The following is a 19,220-nucleotide window of genomic DNA, read 5'->3' as shown; positions in this document are numbered from 1 at the left end:
GCGGATCATGAGGTCAGGAGATCGAGACCATCCTGGCTAACATGGTGAAATGCTGTCTCTACAAAAATTACAAAAAAATTAGCCGGGCATGGTGGCGGGTGCCTGTAGTCCCAGCTACTCAGGAGGCTGAGTCAGGAGAATGGCGTGAACCCAGGAGGCGGAGCTTGCAGTGAGCCAAGATTGCGCCACTGCACTCCAGCCTGGGTGACAGAGCTAGACTCTGTTTCAAAAAAAAAAAGGAAGAGGAAGTGCTGCTAATTAAACTATACAGGCTATCAATTGCAAGATGCATCCTGATTTCAGAGATGTTAAAATGGAGAAAATGTGTATCTTAGAATCAATGAAATAGAATAGTAATAAAAGTAACAACAATCTGTTACATTGTATTGCTTACTTTAAATATTCACATATACTGTTTAATTCATGCAGGCATTCACTGAGCACCCACCATGTGCAGGTGCTGTGTAGATACCAGGGATACCAAGGTGAGGAAGATCTAGGCTGTGCCCTTCAGGAGCTCCCATCCTAGTAGATGGCACTCTGATCCCAGATATGCTGCAATAAGCAGGTGTAGAACAATGTGTAGGTGACGGAGTACAGATAAACAGAGGATGCCATGGGAATTTAGGGAGCAGAGTGACTGTCTGGTCCTTAGGAGCAAAGACAGAGGTTTGGGTGCATGGGATTTATTTAAGAAATGGTCTCTGGAGGAAGGGAGGAAGGGAAGCAGGGTAGAGCCGGGGAAGAAGCCAAGTAAGGAGGTGTGTGTTGCAGCTGGAGCATGAATTGCACCACTATGGAACTGGTCCCACCAAAGGCCCCTTTTGAGAAGGGGTAGCTGTGAGTCCTTAAAAGCCAACACTCAGAGCACCTGGGGGACATTGCACCAACTTTACAAAGTAGATCTGGGAGGGCTCCAACAGTATACACTCCAGTGGCCTTCCACTGCTTGGAGGAGTCAATGAAGGGTTCCTGGAAGAGCTGCCATTAAGGTCAAGTCTGGTGGGAGATCTGGGTATGGGGTAACATGGGGATCAAGGTGGCAAGAGAAGGAGCATGTGTGAATATATGAGGGTGAGAATGCAGGCATCTTGGAGAACGTCAGGTTGTTTAGCCGTGTGGGCTGAGGCTGGGAAGTGGGGCAGAGCCAGATCGTGTGGGAAAGGTGCCTAACAGTCTAGCTAACAGTCTCAGCTTTATGCAGTAGATGATGGGAGCTACTGAAGAGAGGTGTGATCGCTCTGATGGCAGTGTGGATGGTAAAGTGTGCAAAACTAGAAGCAAGGAAATAGATGAGAAAAAATGATAGCCAACACTTATAAAAGACTTAGTGTGTGCCAGACACTGTTTAAGTAAGCTCTTACTATCATTCCGATTTTGCAGATGAGTGGTTGAGTAACTCGCTCAAGGTCATCAAGCTAGTGTGAGCCAAGATTTGGACTCAGGTCTCAGCCTGTGCTCTTAACCTGTACACCCCCATGAGCATGAATGTTGGATTCTAGCCCATGATGTATCAGTATTTGTTTTCACTTAAAATCAATGCTTTAAAGCATGCCCTGTTGCACACATTGGGTCTCTGGAGTTCCTGTTCCTCCTGGCCCGTTGCCATAACACAGGGAAGCTGAGCTCCAGTGAACAGCCAGTGAGGAAGTCTGTCTGGGACTAGTTCTGCAGAGGGCATGGAACTGTGCTGAAGGGAGGCCTTTGAGAAGTTGGCAGCTCTCGGTCTGTGAAGAAAGGGCGTTTCTGTCCTGTGGCTCTGCTGGCCTGCCCTCCCTGGCAGCCACACCTGTTTTGTCCTTCTCCCTACACCCGGCCAGACGTCTCTCTCAGAGTGACAGCAGCAACTGGGGACATGTATAGAGGCTCCCTCTCAGGCCAGACAAAGGCACTCAGAACCTGGCCCGGGCCTGCAGGGCAGGGAGGCTGGGGAGGGGGCAGGTGGGAGGGCCAAGGACACAGACAACTTTGGGCTGGTGTGGCAAGCATGGCCCTGCCCCAGAACAGGTGAAGTCAATGTGAGCGGAGGAGGAGGGTCCCCTGGCGTTTTTTCCAAGGGTAAAAGAGAAGACAGTGCAGAGACGTCTCAGCACACAGTGGCTTAATTTCATGACTGGGGTGGTTGTGAGCTCCCGGTTTGCTCAGAAAAGACCTGGCAAAAAGGGCTGAGAAGACACAGCTGTTGGAGGGGTGTCCCTACTTAGGCTGGGAGGACAACCCTGTGGAAAAGTGTGGTGGAAAGGACACAAAGAACGGGCTGGGAGAGAAGCCCTGGAGGACACCCCAGATGAGACATTGAGTCAATGCCGGAAAAAGTCTCTCGAGACAGAGCCCATGAGAGGGTTACCTGAGGCCCATGGGGTCTTTTCAGGCAAAATAACTGGGTTTTTTTTTTTTTTGTTTTTTGTTTTTTTTTGAGACATAGTCTCCCTCTGTCGCCCAGGCTAGAGTACAGTGGTGTGATCTGGGCTCACTGCAACCTCCACCACCTGGGTTCAAGCAATTCTCATGCCTCAGCCTCCCGAGTAGCTGGGACTACAGACGTGTGTCACCACACCTGGCTAAGTTTTTTGTTTTTGTTTTTTTTTGAGATGGAGTCTTGCTCTGTCTCCCAGGCTGGAGTGCAGTGGCTCGACCTTGGCTCACTGCAAACTCCTCCTCCCGGGTTCACGCCATTCTCCTGCCTCAGCCTCCTGAGTAGCTGGGACTACAGGTGCCCGCCACCACGCCTGGCTAATTTTTTGTATTTTTTAGTAGAGACAGGGTTTTACCGTGTTAGGATGGTCTCGATCTCCTGATCTTGTGATCCGCCCGCCTCGGCCTCGCAAAGTGCTGGGATTATAGGCGTGAGCCACTGCGCCGGGCCCACACCCGGCTAATTTTTGTATTTTTGGTGGAGACAGGGTTTTACCATGTTGGCCAGGCTGGTCTCGAACTCCTGGATTCAGATGATCCACCTGCTTTGGCTTCCCAAAGTGCTAGGATTACAGACAGGTGTGAGCCACCACGCTGGGGCTGGAACTAGGTTCTTAACAAGGGATAAGCTAGGTTGAGGAGGAGATACAGGGTAAAACAGTAAAAATAATAATCGTAGCCTCTTATGTGTACATAGCATGATCGAGTTATAAAGCACTTTTTTGTCCTTTTGATCCTCTCAAGCCCCTGGAAGGTGGGCATCCTTTTGTTGTTCATGCAACCAACACTTAAATGGTGCATCTGTTATGGGCCTAAAAAGTGAGGCTCAGGGAAGGTCAGTGACAATTTTCCTAAGTTCCCTGTGTCTTCTACGCCCTTCTTTTTTTTCTGTTGTAATTGTAGGTAATGAGGTCCTAGAGGTCATACTTTAGTTCTGTAGAGGGAGACGACAATAAAGACACAAGAACATAAGGGACATAGGGACCTGGCTGGCATCGTGGACTTGGGATGCCCTCAACAATATTTGCATTCCCGATATCCCAGGCTCTGATAAAGGTTGGTTGTTTACTTAAACACACCATGTGTGCTGGCCTCGTTGGAGGAGGAATAGTGGGCAAAGGACAGGAATGCAGGTATGGAGCCTGGGGAGAAAGACACTTCTCTTTTTAAATAGTGATGATGGCTGCAGAATGTTATTGGAGGAAGGTGGCTGGGAGGTGAGAACCTGGCTTCCTTGGAAGCTTCCCCCAACGTCGTGACAGCTTTATTGAGATATACTTCACACACCATAAAATTTACCCTTGGAAGATTTTCCTTTTTCTTGAGACAAAGTCTCACCCTGTCACCCAGGATGGAGTGTGGTGGCATGAACACAGCTCACTGCAGCCTTGACCTCATGGGCTCAAGCAATCCTCCTACCTCAGCCTCTTGAGTAGCTGGGACCACAGGCATGCACCACCACACCTGGCTAATTTTTGTATTTTTTTTTGTAGAGACTGGGTTTTGCCACGTCACCTAGGCTGGTCTCAAACTCCTGTGCTCAAGCAATCCTCCTGCCTCAGCCTCCTAAAGTTCTGGGATTACAGGTGTGAACCACTGTGCCTGGCCTCACCCTTGGAGGATTTTAATGGTCTAGATACTATTGATGAAACACAGGGCAGTGACAGACTGCTCTGAGTGGAGTCCAGAGAGCTGATGTGGCCCCAGGAAGCCTCTCAAATGCCATATTCTACCTTCATTGGGAATCAGAGTTTAGGATTCTGTCTAGGGTGCTTTATTTCCTGGAGTGTTTCTCTCTTGTCAGACACACTCCCTGGTAACTAGAGCTCTGTACTCCTTTTTCCTGCAGTTTGTAAAGAGGGTTGAGGGTGGAGAAAATCCCACTCTCTGCATAAGGTCTCTGGAACACCTCCCTGTCTCCCTGAAAGGTCACCCTTCTTGGTTGCCCCAGAGACTTGTAGCAGGGGCTGGAGCTTCTAAAACCAAAACTTTCACTTCACACGTCAGTGATTCTGCACCGTCATATCTGCAGCAAAACTGACCTCCAGGGCTTTCCCAGAAGTGCTGCAGCTTTCTTTACATAGCCTCATCTGCCCGCCTTTTCAAGGTAGACTTCTTCTGCCAAGCGGGGGCTATTTGGTATAGTCTTGAGCCTTCCTCCCCTGCACACGTGTGTGCCCCTTTTCTTCTCTCTCCTCCTTTCTTAGGTGGCCTGAATTTGGAAGTTTAGCTGTAGTGAAGGGCGGTGCTGCTCCAAGGTGAGCAAGGCTCCTTCAGGGCCACTGACTTCTCTGTTTCCCCTGCCACCTGCCTCCACTCCGTGTGCTGCTTCCTGGGCCACTCCTTTGGAGTGGCTCCCACTTGTTCCCTGAAGGCTGAGCCCTGGCTCCATGGTGGCAGGCTCTTCTAGGAATGTGCTTCCCAGCCGGGTTTTCTGGTTGATTGGGAACATCCCTGGGCTGGTCTGCACTAGCTCTCAGGGACTCACTCTGGGCTTGCCTAAGGCCAGCTGCAGGGGCTGGGCTCTCAGGGGAGGTCAGGATGGCCACAGGTCTGCAGAGGAACTTGGCAGCAGTGGGCACTGGAGGCCAAATGGCTTTGCTTTTGCTTCCCTCACTTGGATGTGTTGTCAATGGGAGGGAAGAAATCCGGCAAATGAAAAAAGTAAAAAGGCTCTACCCTGATCCTTTGCCAGGAGCCCTGAGAGTCTAGCCTCTGCTTGGGGGTCTGCATGCCTGAGCACTGCAGTTCCTCAATTGCTCACTGCCTTCCTCTGGGGGAGGAGCAGAGAGGTCAGAGATGCTTGGCTTGCTCTGTGACCTGGTGCAATTCACTTAACCTCTCTGAACCTCAGTATTCTCATCCACAGATTGAGAGGGATAAAACGCTCACATGCAGTGCTCTTCAGGAGACTGTGTGGAGAAGTGCTCTGAGAGCTGCCAGGAACAGTACTGTCATCACAGATGCTAAATTGGGGAGCCTGGGCTTTTTTTTTTTTGTAGAAGGTGGTTTCCCTAGCTCCTTTATTCACTTACTGTAATCACAGAATTATGGATCTTGAACTGGAAGGGATTTCAAGAGGTCCTCTGGTCCAGTCCTGTGGCATAATTATCTGTATTTTGTAGATAAGATTGTTTTAAGTGTTCCTTATTTTGACATATCTGTCATAACATGGTGCAAATAAGCCCTTTTCCTCTTGGGGAGGTGTGACTTTCAGGTGTACGTGTATGCAGGTGCTCCAGCCAGCAAAGAGGTGGAAGAGGACAGGAAAGCCATGCTCCCTTAGGAGCAAGTGCAGGTTTGGCAGGGTTTCTGCGCAGAAGATCCAAGTTTTGCCTGTGCCCTCCACACCCCACCCTGGCCCTGTAGGCTCAGTGAATGTGTGAGAATCATATTCTGCTGCCCCTCCCTCCTCTTCTCCCTGAGTGAGGGATGCATCTGGTTCTCAGGTCTGGCCACAGGGTTTTGAAAAGTGGCTGCCAGGACACACTGTATTCTTCAGTGGTTTTTCTTTCAAAGGAAAATCTCCTTCTGACCCATCTCCTTGAAAAACAGCCACCACCACCACCACTGCACCATCACCAAAAAACTTGGAAGGAGGAATAGGACACACACCCCTGAATTTTCCCCTGGCCCTAAAGGCCCATTGATTGTGGGGGCCAGAACCAACCTCTTGAGCTGCAAAAATGTTTCCCATCTTCCCACCAGTCAGGCAAGGAGGCCTCAAGGCTTGGACCTGAGAATTGATCAGGGGGGTATTTAGGGAAGGCAGGGGAAAATGTGAGTATGGAGTGAAAAGCCGCTCAAGTCTGGCCTGAGTTGCTAGAATTAAATCCAGGAGATTTTCCTCACCTAAGTGATGGAGATGGTGGGTCCTTTCTAGGGACTGAGGCCAATCTCAATAACCTTTACACGCACCAGGACGCTGTTGAGCCAGAAAGTGAAACCCGGCGAGTCTGTTAATAAAGTGCCTTGGAGAGGACTGTGCATGATTTACCGTATCCAAAACCAGAGAGAGTTTCTTTGTGGAAGAAAGCGACTTGTGCCTTCCCCAACATCACACACACACTTTCCTGGCAGGCGCGATGGGTTTCCAAACATTTCGTCACCGTCTCCTCCTGACCTTGGTGTGAAAGGAACTAGCAGCGTGGCCCGTGGGTTCCAGCAAAGCCATCGGGGGCGCCAGCCTGGGCGGGGGGTGGGGACGACGACCGACTCGTGAGTGGAGGTGAGGTCTGCTGGAAATCCCCAGCCCCGGCCGCCGCCTGAGGTTTAAAGACGCCTTCCCCGGCCTTATTTGGTCGCAGGAAGTGGGCGGCGCCGGGCCTGCTGGCTGAGGCCGCCCCGAGACAGTTGTGCTGATGAAGTGGTAGAGCTGGTTCCTGCTCGCCGCGGTGCCGCGCGCGCCGGCCGGCCGCTGGGCGCTCCGCGCTCCCAGCCTCGAGTTGTGCAATCCTTTGTAGCACGCCAGAGTCCTCCTCCTTCGCTGTTGCCTCTCGCCCTCTCTCTCTCTTTTTTTTTTTTCAAGCTGTGAGCTCAACCGATGAGTCAGAGCCGTGCAATCCTGACACTGCATCGCAGGACTGGGGGTGACACGGAGAGAGGGAGAGCGCTTGCGAGGCGGACAGCACGGGTGCGGGGCGCGCCGAGGCTCCTGCATCGCGAGTGGGGGGTGACAGCCCGCGCGTCCCGCCCGGGCCCTGCCAGCAAACTTCCCAGCCTCCGGGAGGCGCGGGCTGGCGGAAGCCCCACGAGCGCCGCGGGGAGGCGACGGCGCCTGTTTGTTTTTAAAATCGGGAGTGCGTGCAGGCTGCTGGAGTCCCCGAGGCGACCGAAGGCGGCGGCCCGCGGCGGAAGGGGGACAGTCGAGGCCGGAGTCCGGAGCCCGGAGCCCAGGCAGGAGCTGGGTAAGTGGGGCTGCTCGGCCGGCGGCCGAGGCCTGCACGCGGCGGGGCCGGCGAGGGGACCCCAGGCGGCGCGCGAGCTGTGGCTGCTCGCACGGCGGGTTGCAGCTCTGCAGGCACGGCCCGGAGCGGGGGCCGCTGTGCTCGAACTTCTGCGGCCTGGGCGGCGGTGGAGCGGGCGCGTGTGGCTGTGCGGGGGCCGCCTGCAGCCCGCCGCCCCCTCCCCCGCGGCCCGCGCCCTCGGCCCGCAGCTGCGTGTGCAGCGCAGCCCCGCGGTGTTTGTGCAGCTACGCAGCTTGCGCGCGGCCCCCGCCCACCCGGGCGCGGCCCCGCCAGGAAAGCCCTCCCCACCCGGCGGCCCGCGGCGGCTCGGGAATCCGGCTGCTCCTCCTCCGCCGGAGAGAAACGTGGTGTCCGCGGGGACCGGCTGACGTGATGGATCCCAGGCCCGGAAGGCGCAGCGAGGGGCTTGCCAGCTGAGGGAACTTGGCGCGGGAGCCCCTTCCCCTGCCAGCGTGCACGGGAAAGTGGGCTTGGACGCGGCGTCCACGCCGGGAGTTAGGGCGACAGAGATGCAGGGGCGGCGGGGAACTGGGGCAAATGCAGTCAGCAGAGGCCTAGGCTGGAGCGCTTCGCGCAGGCGGGCGCACCTCAGACCTGTCATCCTCCTGCGCGCCCCCGCACGCCCGCGCCGCTGCAGCCGGCCCAGCCCGCGCGGCGCTTCTCGGGGAGCTGTGTTCCCTGGTGCCTGGCGTCAGGGCCGAAACCCGGGGTTCGGCTGGGCCCTGCATATGGCCGTGGCCGGCTTGGTGGAGCTGGTCACGTCGCCTCCCGAGTCGTACATGCAGGAGCGTGTGTGCCAGGTTGCCCCCAAGGCCTCTGGGTGAGGGTCCAGGGGAGAAAGGGGGACCTCGTGTGCCCTGGGGCCTTCAGGCTTCAGCCCCAAGGCGGGCCGACATGGAGGAGGTACCTGCCACCCAAAGTGGAGGCCGGGTGTCCGTCCCAGCCCAGCTTCCAGCGAGAGCTGGTGAGAAGATGAAAGGGGAAGTTATATGCCCCATTTAAAACTTTGTTGGTCACAACTACGGTGGCTGCTTCCTGTTTCCACCATCCCACGTGGGACCTGTGTGCCAGCCTGTGGAGCCTCGTGCAGGGGGCGGTGGGATGGGGGAAGAGAGGCTGGCCACGGAGGCCCTGGTGGCACGCGTATGTGGGGGATCCCTGTTGGCAGCTGCGGCTGGGGGAGGGGATGTCTGGCTTGCCCTGGCAGGGGGATCCTGGCCTGGTGGTGTGGGATCTTGTTCCTGTAGCTTCAGGGTTGAGACTGAAGGCCTGTTGAAGGTGGACTGAGAAGCCAGTCCTCCCTAGGGGGCCTCGGCTGAGGGGAGAAACCACCTATCTTGCTCCAGAGCCTCCCACGGAAGGTGTGGCACACGCCCCTTTTGGATCAGAGAAATGCACCCTTTCCTCGGGTGTGAAGTGGCTGAAATTCAGGAGCCAGGGAAAAGGAGAAGCCTTCCCCGGTTGGGTTGAGAATTCGTAGCTCCTCTTTTTCCAACTGCTCTGGACAGTGAATAATAGGAGCGTAAACATTCAATTACTGTGATACACCATTTCGTTGCATGGCCCTGGTCCAGTCTCCACTCGGATTGGCCTCTGGCTCGTTACTCTGGTCTGTGTACCTCCCGGGGGGACAAGGGGGTGAAGAACCTGGGGGATCCCCCCAGGTCATACAGCTTGCCAGCTTGCTCTGAAACAGCCTACCCATTGCCAATGTGGCTTCTCCAAGTGCCAGCAGAATGCCCACTCCCGTGGCTCTGTCAGCTCCTCACCCCACCCCAGGAAAGAGCACCCTGGAGTACCCATGGGGATGAGAATTTAATTTTTACGTGTAGGATTTTAAAATAGCCCCAGTGTTTGACCCTGTGGGCTGCTGTTCCCAAAAAGTGGAACAAAAGAAAAGACAACATGCAGTTATGGATTCAGCTGAGGACCTCCTGTGGCTAGAGTCCCCAGAGAAAGGCTGCCCAGGGGTGTCAAGACCTCTGACAGAAAAGGGGAAGGGGAATGGGCCCAGTCCAGGAATCTTCAGCCTTGATAGCCCCTCTCTTGCAGTTGGGTCTCTCAGAAGAAAACCATGCTCATGCTGGGGTGGGGACAGCCACAAAGTGACTGGGGGTTTCCAGCTCATCCTTCTAGTCCTGTTTCAGATGCCACTTCTGAAGGCTGTAGCCATCTTCTGAACACTCATTTCCACCTTATGTAGTTATTTGTGTACATACTGTAGTGTGGTGGTCAAAAACAAAGACTCTGAGCTAGAGCCCCTATACAGTATCTCCCTCATAGAGTCACTGTGAGGATTCTGTGAGTTAGTATACATAAAGTGCTTAAAGCACATTTCAGTATTTGGTAGCCTCTGCTTCTAGTGTGAGCTCAGAAGGGTTCCCACAATGCTTGGCATCTAGTAAGTGTTTAGTGTTTTCTTTGTTTTGTGTTTTGTTTTTTTTTTTTGGTTGTTAGAGACAGGGTCTTTCTCTGTCACCCAGGCTGGAGTGCAGTAGTGCGATCTCAGGTCACTGCAGTCTCAGCCTCCTGAGATCAAGCAATCCTCCCACCTCAGCCTCCCAAGTAGCTGGGACTACAGGTGCACATCACCACACCTGGCTAATTTTTGTGTTTTTGTAGATACAGGGTTTTGCCATGTTGACCAGGCTGGTCTTGAACTCTTGGGCTCAAGAAATCCACCGGCTTTGGCCTCCCAAAGTGCTGGGATTACAGTCTTGAGCTACCTCGCCTGGCTTTAGTGCATGTTAGTTGAACAAATTAGTGAAAGATCTCCATAAAAAAAAAAGGTGTACTTGGCATGTGTTGGCCCCAGTGAGTCCCTGCTGCAGGAACCTCCTCACATTGCATCACTGGTTTCAAAAATGTCACTGCACCGTGGGTGATTCTGGTGCTGGTGAACCCAGTTTCCTGGCACTGCCCTGTAGCTGGCCTTGTGGAGTGCATGTGTCGGTCATCCTGACCCTAAGGGGACCTCAGGGTGAAAAGAGTTGTGGAGCCATCTCCCTAGGGATCTGCTAGCCTGGGCAGTTCCTTTGGCCAGCCCAGGTTGGTACCCTTCCTGTGTGTGTGCAGGCACGCATGCATTAGTACAGAAGCAGCCTGGGGCTTCATTCTTCCCTGACTCACTGCAGGTGGCAGGAAGCAGAGCCAGTGGCCGAAATTTGTTGGAGGAATTGCTTCTTTCTGCACATGAGAACTCTTGACTCTGGGACTGAAAAATTGCTTGCTGGGCCGGGGCTAGGGTGGAGTATGCTGAAATCCCCGGTTCTTACTAAGGGACCTGCATTTGCATTCGAAGCAACATTCAGGATACTGTGAGACTATGAGCTCATTTTATGAATCAGAAGCATTACAGCATAACTTTAATGTTGGAAACTGCAATTTGGAATCCAGATCACCCTCCCTCCACCTCAGCACACACACACACTCTCTGACATGGGCTCTCACAGTCACACACTTGGGAGCAACAATAGTCGGAGCATCAGTTCAGATTCTGGAGCCCTCAAGCAAAATTCGTCCACATGGACGTCGGCTTCTGCACTCAGAACGCTGCTCCTGGATGGTGTGTGGACAGTCACTTGGGCAGTGACTGAAGGAAGTCTGGTGGGTACATGGGAATAAGGCCTGGGCAGACCTGAGTTCATACCCCAGCATCTCCTCTTGCAGTGTGGCTTTGGGCATTGCTTGACTTCTTGGGCCTCAGTTTCCTCACCTGTAAAATGTGGATGATAAGTACTTCATAGGCTGTGAAGGTTAGACAGGATTATGCATGCAAAGTGACTGACACATACTAGGTATTCAACAGATGGCAACTCTCATTTCACCAGTTCCCACTGGGTCCAGTGTAGTTTGCCTTTGGCTCCTATCAAGGAAGAGAAAATGAAAGGTATCCTGCTTATAGTAGGAAAGCAATCTACCAGGCCACTGAAGCTTGTATAAATGAAGTTCATTGTGCCCCGGGAACAACTGCTTGATCCACTCCACCCTAGACATGTGGCCCAGACCGGGTGTCTTTGTGCCTTTGAGAGGGACTGTGTCCCTGCAGCCGAGGGTTGAGGGCCCAGCTTCCCAGAGATCAGATTATGCTCTCCGGAACCTACCCGCCCAGGCCCCAGGCTGAGCTGCTCACATGGGTGGGCAGGAGGAAGGCTGCTTTCTCAGCCAAGGAAGAAAAGTCCCCTGTTTGCTTCACCTGAAGCCTTGCAGTGTGACCTCAGGGGAGGTTTGGGTAGAGCCAAGGGTGGGAGTTTTTCCTCCAAAGACTGCTTTGGCTGTTTTACCCATTAAAATTAGGTGCAACGGTGAAGGAAACACCGAGAATTATATAAGAAGAAAGTTACCACTGTCAGAGGAGAGCTGGAGTTGTGCTGGGATGGGGCTGGGGGTCTCCCTGAGGGCTGCAGTTGCTGGCTGTCATTCTCGGCTGGTGGGGAAGAGCAGGGGCTTGGGGCTAAGGTTTCCCTGGCAGCCGCTCTTGCTCTTCCTGGAACACAGCCTCGTGCTGTGGCCAGCCAGGGAAGGTGCTCCCTGTTCCCTCTGCTTTTCTCCCAGCCGCAGGGAGCTCTCATGGTGAGAGCATTTTTTCCAGGCAGTGCTTCTTCCTCTAGGAGTCCTGGGAAGGAAGGAGAGTGGGGAGAGGAGCACAGGGCAAGGTTTATCCCAGTTAAGCTTGGATGGAGAGAGTGAGCTACAGTAGGCTTGTAGCCAGCCAGAAGGGGCTTCTCTCTAAAGCTGCCCAGCTTCTCTGGGGAATTGGAATCCAGACAAGAAGGAAAATGGTGAGATATTTTGGTCCCCCGCTTTTCCCAGTAGTTGGGCAGAGGCCCCTATCCAGCTTACTGTTGCCAGAACTTGCCATTTCTTTAGTAGGTAAGGCCCCCATAGCTCAGAAACAGGCTTAAGTGATAACTTGCAACCCTGAGACTTCATGTGAGCTGTGGCACAGATCCTCCTCCCGACCTGGCCTTCCTCTCTCTCAGGCCCCAGCTGGCCTCGGGTCATAGTCCTGGCCTCCAGGGAGTCATTCCAGAGCTGGGAAACCATTTGGGATATCTAGTCCAAATCCTTCATTTTCAAATGGGGAAGCCGAGAGGTGGTGAGATGCTTGAGGTTCTAAAGACTGTCTCCACTTTCACTTTGGGAGGGTGGAAAGGGACTGCTCCTGTGTCCCGTGCCTGGTTGCTGCTCCTCCCAGTTTGGAAGCTGGGAGGGCAGTTTGAGTGCAGGAAGAATCCAAAGGAATACTGTCTTGGCTCCTGGGTGTGGCTCAGTCCTCAGCTGGCTCCATAGTTATTTATTTGTTTGCGTGTGCGTGAGTGAGTCCTGTGGTTGGGAGGCTGGATCTGAGTAAAAGCAGAAGTACCCACACTCTGTCAGCTGTGCAGCACCCAACAGGGGACAGTTGGGAGGGGAAAAACAGGAGCAGGGGCCTGTCTGCATGGTGGCTGCTAGTTGTGCTTTCTGGCCCTGTCACAGTGCCTGCACACTTGAGTGTAAACAGCCCTTCCATGTTGCTGGCAGCTGCCCTTCCTTGCTGGCTTTGGGCAGAAGAGGCACCAAAAATAACCAGGCGGGCACTTCCACTTGTGGGACATTTACTGTGGTGGCCTCTGGGCAGGCTTGCTTGCTTTCTGCAGGCCCTGTGTCTCTGCCACACTGGAGTCCCTTCTACTTCCTGCAGCCCTTCCTCAGCTCCCTTCTGGCCATTGCACCTTCCCCTTTATTGCTTTTATTAGAGTGAGCAAAGGAGGGTGGCGGCTCATCCTCGTGGGCCTGGAGGCTCTGCCGGTGTTATCTGGGAAATACCCTCATCCCCCTGTATCCCTGTAGGCAGCCCCTGCTGGCATAGCTGAGTTTAAAGGAGGCCTCTGCTGGGTGCCCTCTAGACTTTCTCGCCAGGCCTCTCTCTCCTGGATCTGTAGGCCAGAAGCTGTGCATGCCTGCAGAGCCCCACAGTGTTGCTAGGACTTTGAGTCTCCCTGTCCTGCCCCTGCCTGGCCAGCCCTGCTCTCAGCCGGCTGTGGAACTGGAAGAGTCGGACCATTCATTTCCTCCAAGGTGTTAAAGACTGATAACGATGTCTGAACCACCCCTACCCAGCAAGGGAGACAGGAATCCCATTTATTGAGTGCATACCCTGTGCCAGGTGGCACTTCATCTATGTATTACCTCATTGAGTTGCACAATAATGAAGATGAAACTGTTGTGCCCATTCACCAGTAGGGATCCCCAGGCTCACAGAGGCCGGTGATTGGAGAAGCCAGCATACATTGCCCCTGACTTCTTTTACCCTGCGGCTCCCACACTTCCTCCAGCTATTTTCCTGCGCACAGGGAACAATGCTTTGATCCTTGGTATGAAGTGCTGATAGTAGGAATTCGGGCACCATTAGAATGGCTGATAACGGGAGATATTTTGGGCTGGGAAGGGTGGAGAAGACCTCCCTGCTGCCTCCCTCTCCAGGTGCTTCACAGGGCAGCCAGGAGCCCAGCCTTGAGCCCTGAGGCCGTTCTGTGGAGGACTCAGCTGTGGACCTGGGGACTGCCCGGCCAGGCACATGCACAGGAGGAGGGGAAAGGCTTGGTTTCAGCTTAGTTGTGGGTTTCCTGGGGGACCTCCCAAGTGTCTCATCCCCGCTAAAGGTATCCCAGCCTCTGAGGTACTGAGAACAGCTCTGGGGATCAAAGACTGGGGCTAGGTGGGATCTTTGGTCTCCCTTCTTGGCTGCTTGGTCTGACCTGGGGCCCATCATTCCAGCTGGCTTGGCCCAGGTCGCAGAGAGTCTGGTTGGTGTGTACTTGGGGCTTGGGCTGGATGCTCTGATGTGCCCACATGCTGTGCCAAAAGCCTCTGGGTATATTTCAGGAACAATAAAGAATAAATCAACATAGGAGAAAAGGCCCTGCAGCAGCTGCTCAGAGACTGGAGAAATGCAAAGAATGCGTGAGCCTTTGGCAAAAGTCTTGCATCTTGACCAGGGCCTGAGGAAGGACGTGAGGCTGATGTGATGGCTCTAGAGTCAAATGGGTGTGCCCACTTTGCAGCCCTTCTAGGAGGCCCCAGGCAGCCACACTGAGACTCCTCCCTCTGCTGGTGGCAAATTTTTGTGCTTCCTGGTCACTTGGCACGTACTGGGGAGCCATATTTCCCCCGTTCTTTACTCTCACACCACTCTGGCAGACACTGACCCATCTAACTCCCAGGCACCAGGTGGGTCTTGGCCCTTTCCAACCCTGACCAGTCAGGAGAGCATGGGTTGATGAAGACTTGGTAGGCTTGACACACATACTATACCCCTTGCTTTACCTCCCCCAGACGAATGTCAAGGACCTGGCAATGTCAGGTCTGAGGGGTGCTAAGTGTGAGAACATCCACCTGGGAGGCCCTCACTGTAGCTCTACCAGGTGGTCAGCCATGTGTCCTTAGGCAGGTCATTTTACCTTTGAGGACTTGGTTTTATGAGCCATGAAATGGAGGTTTAGACAAATGATCTTTGGAGTGAGTGGGCAGCTCTGTCTCCTCTACTCGGGATGTGCGATGAACAGATTCTATTTAGGAAGTTAAGTTATTGGGAGAAGCAGCACTCTGAGAGCACCACGCGGAGATGTGGCAGGCTGTGGCTGGGGGCTAATGCTCAGTGTCCTGAATGGGGAACCCAAGCAGACAGCTGATTTGACCCAGACCTCAGGGTGGCAGGATAAGGGACTGGAGCTTGGACTCCATGGAGACTTGGGTTATCTGACAAGCAGGGGAGAGTCAAGACTTTATTTTTTGAGGTACAGTTTTGCTCTTGTTGCCCAGGCTGGAGTGCAGTGGTACCATCTTGGCTCACTGCAACCTCTGCCTCCTGGGTTCAAGCAATTCTCCTATCTCAGCCTCCCGAGTAACTGGGATTACAGGCGCCTGCCACCATGCCTAGCTAATTTTTGTATTTTTAGTAGAGACGGGGTTTCACCATGTTGGCCGGGCTGGTCTGGAACTCCTGACCTCAAACGATCCCTCTGCCTTGGCATCCCAAAGTGCTGGGATTACAGGCGTGAGCCACCATGCCTGGCCGAAGGCATTATTTATTTATTTATTTTTTGAGATGGAGTTTTGCTCTTGTTGCCCAGGCTGGAGTGCAGTGGCACGATCTTGGCTCACCGCAACCTCTACCTCCTGGGTTCAAGTAATTCTTCTGACTCAGCCTCCCGAGTAGCTGGGATTACAGGCATGCGCTGGGTTCAAATGATTCTCCTGCCTCAGCCTCCCGAGTAGCTGGGATTAGAGGCCTGCGCCACCATGCCCGGGTAATTTTGTATTTTTAGTAGAGACAGAGTTTCTCCATGTTGGTAAGGCTGGTCTCAAACTCCTGACCTCAGGTGGTCTGCCCACCTCGGCCTCCCAAAGTTGTTGGGATTACAAATGTGAGCCACTGCACCCGGCCTGGCTTTATTTTTAAGAGCTGTTGGCTAACCTCAGTTGTGGGGTTGGAGGTGTGGAAGGGGTGTGGCTTCCTCTTAGGCAAAGATGCCGAGCCCTCCACAAGTTGGTCCACTGGAGGTAATCACCTATAACCTCTTCATCTTCAAAGCCACTCACCTGCCCGGCCTCTCCCATCCACCTTACCTGACCAGCCACATCTCAGAACATCATGGTGGTTTTCAGGCCAGCTGAAGCTGCTCTCCAGGGAGCAGACGTGAGCAACCCAGAGGCTGCTGCTGTCTATCCCAGGCAGCCTGGTGTGACGCCCAAGTCTGAAACTCTGGGGGGAGGAAGTTTGCAGAACGGGCAGGCCTAGGTGGCAGTCCTGGCCTTGCCTTTATACTGCTGTGACTTTAGGCAAGTGATTTGACCTCAGGTCTTTTCAGATTTCTTGTTTAGAAAGGAGGAGTAATAATGCCTACCTTGATGGCCTGGTGTGGTGGCTCACGTCTGTAATCTCAGCACTTCGGGTGGTTGAGTTGAGAGGATCCCTTGAGGCCAGGAGTTCAAGACCAGCCTGGGCAACAAAGTGAGACTCCATCTCTACAAAAATAATAATGATAATATCTACCTTTCTGTGAGAGGATTCCACAGGATACTGCATGTAGTGTGCTTAGCACCATGCCTGGCACATAGTAGCACCCCCAGTGGAAATGTTGGAGGTATTGATGAAGTCTTGTTTGCGTGATGTTGGGATAAACCTTGGCTCCATGCTTTGCCCAGTGTCTTGCCAAGTGGTGGGACCTGCCTAAATGGAGTCATGAAGCATTGTTATTGGAGTCTTTGATTTTGCTCCTGGCTGCGTGTCCTCGGGCAAGTTTATTTCACTCTCTGGACTGCTCCGTGGACCAAGGAATTGGAGTAGGTAAACATTGACATCCCTTGATATTTGGAATCTGTTCAGCTTTCCCAGCTGGGCCCTGCTTTGCCAGTTGGCTCTGAAGAGAGGCCCAAGCCACCTTTCTCCATGTGGCATGGAGGCTTTTATTCCAGAGTGAGACGGTGCTGAGCCTGCAGCCTCCAGCTAACCTCTGCAGTCCCCCACACCTCAACACCCTTTGGGCTCTCTTGGCTTCCAGGGGCTTTTACAGATATGGGCCCCCCACCCCCCCCCCACCCCCCATCTGGAGGGGAAAGTGTTTCTGGCTGACTGGGGCTAGGATTATTTCTTAAGAAGAGTGTTAATAGACCATGCTGTGCTTGGAAATGCCCCCAGGGAAGAGCAGCAGCTCTAGGAAGGAGCTGGCTTTGTGAAGTTCTCAAGTGTAGCATTCCTTCTGAGGCCCGCAGGTGTAGATTTCAGATTTTTCTGGGAGGGTGGTGGAAAGAGCAAGGACTTGAAGACACAAGATAAAGTTTTGAATCTTGCTTCTGGCTCTGTAACAGCAGAGCCTCAACTTCCCTCTGGAGAATGGGGACATAAGACTCCTCCATAGGAGGTTTATAAGCATGGATTCGAATATGTGAAGGACCCAGCCCAGGGAAGTACTCGTTCGCTCCCTTCTTTTGGGAAGGATCTGTCTTTTGGATATTTTGTGGATTGGTCATGGAAGTGGAAATATTTGCCTGTCGCCATTTTTCCCAGGGAAAAACAGGACTGCCTGACAAGCTGTTGCAATCCCAAAGGCCTCTCTATCCCCTAGTTGTTTTGCTGTTGGGATCAAGCTTGGGGTCAGGTTCAGTGTGTGTCTGGGAGAGGGGCTACCCAGGCCTTTGCAAAAGTCTGAGCTCTGCAGCTGCCTAGGGCTGTGATACAGAAGGTGTGGAGAACATGGGCTGAGGAGGGAGGGGCCTTTCTGAGCTGAGAGAACTTGGCGAGTTACTTTTAACCTTCGTTTCCTGTAAGTTTCCCAAATTTCCTTCGGTTATTGATTTCCAGTTTCAGCCCATTTTGATTAGAGAACATACTTTGAGTGATTTCAGTCCCTTTGCATTTGTTGAGACTTGTCTTATGGCCTAATAATGATCTATTGTAGAGAATGTTCCATGTGTGTTTTTTTTTTTTTTTTTTTTTTTTAATTTTTTCTGAGACTGGATCTTGGTCTTTTACCCACGCTGGATTGCAGAGGCATGAACATGGCTTACTGCAGCCTCAACCTCCTGGGCCCAAGCAATCCTTCTGCCTCAGCTTCCTGAGTAGCTGGGACTATAGCCTATAGTGGCCGCCACACCCAACTAATTCTTTTTTATTTTTTGTAAAGACACGGTCTCCTTTTGTTGCCCAGGCTGGTCTTGAGCTCCTGGGCTCAAGTGATCCTCCCGCCTTGGCCTTCCAAAATTTTGGGATTACAGGCGTGAGCCACTGCACCGGGCCTGTTCTTTTTAAAAAAGAAACAAAGACAACAGTTCACCTCCGACTGCCGTATCTGTGTGCTCTTGAGAAGAGTGTGTATTCCTGTGTATTTTGCTGTTGTTAGGTGGAGTGTTCTGTATAGGTCTTCTAGGTCTAATTGGTTTATAGCGTCTAAATCTTCTATTTCCTTGTCTATCTTCTATTTAGTTGTACTGTTCGTTGTTGAAAGTAGAGTGTTTTCTCTCTCTCATGTGTATATATAAAATAAAATGAAAAAAAGTAAAGTATTGAAGTTTCCTACTATTATTTGAGTTGTTTTTTTTCCTTTCGATTCTGACAGTTTTTGCTTCATGTAGTTTGGGGCTCTGTTGTTAGGCACATGCATGCCTATAAGTGGTATAGCCTCCTGAGGGATGGACACTTTTGTTCATTATAAAATATTCTTTGTCTATAATAATAGTTTTCTTTTTTCTTTCTTTTTTTTTTTTTTTTTGAGATGGAGTCTAGCTCTGTTGCTCAGGCTGGAGTGCAGTGGCACGATCTTGGCTTACTGCAACCTCCGCCTCCCAGGTTCAAATAATTCTCCTGCCTCAGCCTCCTGAGTAGCTGCAATTACAGGCACCTGCCACCACGTATTTTGTCTGATATTAGTATAGCCATTCCATCTGTCTTTTGGTTACTGTTTACAATGGTATCTCTTTTTCCATCCCTTACTTTTTCTTTTTTGGTACAGAGTCTTTTTTCTTTTTTGGTACAGAGTCTCACTGTGTTGCCCAGGCTGGAGCACAGTGGTGCAATCTGGGCTCACTGCAACCTCCACCTCCTGGGTTCAAGCGATTTCTCCTACCTCAGCATCTTGAGTAGCTGGGACTGCAGGCATGTGCCACCATGCCTTGCTAATCACTTTCAACCTATTTGTATCTCTGAATGTAAAGGGTGTTTCTTTTTTTTAAAGAAATTGCATCTTTTTTAAAAAAGTCCGTTCTGCCATGTAATTGCATATTTTTTTTTAAAGTCCATTAATTAGGTATTTAATCCATTCACATTTAAATTAATTATGAATAAGATAGGATTTATGC

At 52.3% G+C, this 19,220-nt stretch overlaps 1 protein-coding gene across 4 annotated transcripts in view; it reads left to right on the top strand.

Moving 5' to 3' along the window:
• The window catches only part of ELMSAN1 (ELM2 and Myb/SANT domain containing 1), a 76,300-nt gene that overhangs the window by 22,938 nt on the left and 34,142 nt on the right, over positions 1 to 19,220 (top strand). The window contains exon 1 of one of the 4 annotated variants that reach the window (XM_030929706.1): positions 6,776 to 7,322. The exons of the other annotated variants lie outside the window; for them this stretch is intronic. The gene's annotated coding sequence lies outside the window, so the exon portion shown is untranslated. Of the gene's footprint in view, positions 1 to 6,775; positions 7,323 to 19,220 lie in introns of those variants that run through there. 4 annotated transcript variants of the gene reach the window in all.

This window comes from Rhinopithecus roxellana, chromosome 5 (assembly GCF_007565055.1).
Source record: "Rhinopithecus roxellana isolate Shanxi Qingling chromosome 5, ASM756505v1, whole genome shotgun sequence".
NCBI lineage: Eukaryota > Metazoa > Chordata > Mammalia > Primates > Cercopithecidae > Rhinopithecus > Rhinopithecus roxellana.
This window is presented reverse-complemented; position numbering and strand designations above follow the sequence as displayed.